Raw genomic sequence first — 1,215 nt, 5'->3', positions numbered from 1 at the left:
ATTTCGACAAGGTTTTGTCATCAAACCTTGTCGAAATGTTGTACATTTGCTGTTATGTTAAACTTATATTAAAGTTTTTCTTCATTACCCACTCAAGCCGTCTCCAGCCATTATTAGTCTCAAAGTGGGTTCCTCGTCATCGAATTTGAAGCTGGTAATGTTGTTCTTGACATCAGTAATTTTATTTAATTAAATCAGTTTTTTTCCCTCATATCTGGAACACCTGAAGTCAGTAACAGTTAAAGTAGTTTTGACATTTTGATATAACTTACAGAATTTTTTTTTCATGTAGTAATTGAACACGAAAGCATAGTAATGAACCTGAAGTCACAACTTGGTGTTATAATATTTCATGGTAGTGTATCAACTTAAAATATAGAGAATAATTACTGTTACATGTTATTTAAGAATAAATTTCTTTAATAAAAATCACTTCTAGATGCAAAACACCATGACTGAAAATTGACAAGATAATTTAATTCCCATTGAAATCAATGACACAGATGTGGAGTACCATAAAAATGTGATAATGTAAGTTTGAAACAAGTATAAAGTTTAGAGTAAGATGAAACCACATATTCAGAATTAGATCTTAATGTGAAATCTTCAACATGCTATAAGAGAAGAAAAACAAAATAAATTTATGATTATGAAGAAACAGTTTGGTTATAATAATATATTTCATGAAAGATATACATATTTAAATGTTCTTTTTAACTTAATAAAGGAGAATCTGTTTTGTTTGTTCATAAGCACAAAGCTAAACAATGGGCTATCTGTACTCTGCCCACCAGGAATACCAAAACCAAATTTGTAGCATTATAAGCACTCATTTACCACTGAGCCACCAGGGGCAATAACAGAGTAACGTTAGTATCATGAAAACATGTTTAATACTAGAATTAGTTACATGTTTTTAATTAATAAACACTTGTTCATTAATTTTGAAATGTTATTTCAAATTAAAGCAGCTGCTGAACAGAAAGTTTAAATTATGCCCTGTTGTGTCTATCATTACAACAGATAAAGAGAAGTGTAGACTGTGGGAAATAGCAACAGCATTTCAGGAGGAGCTTAAGCTTTTACATGCAAGGGATACATCAGCTAACAATGACTTTCAGGAAGTTAGTAAGAGTACTGTTACGACAGTGGAGGTCACGTGACGAGTATTCTAGAAGATTCGCTAGTGTGTTACGACAGCGGAGTCACGTGACG

The 1,215-nt window shown here is 31.6% G+C and overlaps 1 protein-coding gene across 2 annotated transcripts in view; it reads left to right on the top strand.

Annotated features, from left to right (window-relative positions):
* LOC106463086 (alanine--glyoxylate aminotransferase 2, mitochondrial-like) overlaps positions 1-1,215 on the top strand; it is an 18,417-nt gene that overhangs the window by 13,306 nt on the left and 3,896 nt on the right. The gene's annotated exons all lie outside the window — the stretch shown is intronic.

Source organism: Limulus polyphemus, unplaced genomic scaffold, assembly GCF_000517525.1.
Source record: "Limulus polyphemus unplaced genomic scaffold, Limulus_polyphemus-2.1.2 Scaffold50, whole genome shotgun sequence".
In the NCBI taxonomy this organism is placed as follows: Eukaryota; Metazoa; Arthropoda; class Merostomata; order Xiphosura; family Limulidae; genus Limulus; species Limulus polyphemus.
This window is presented reverse-complemented; position numbering and strand designations above follow the sequence as displayed.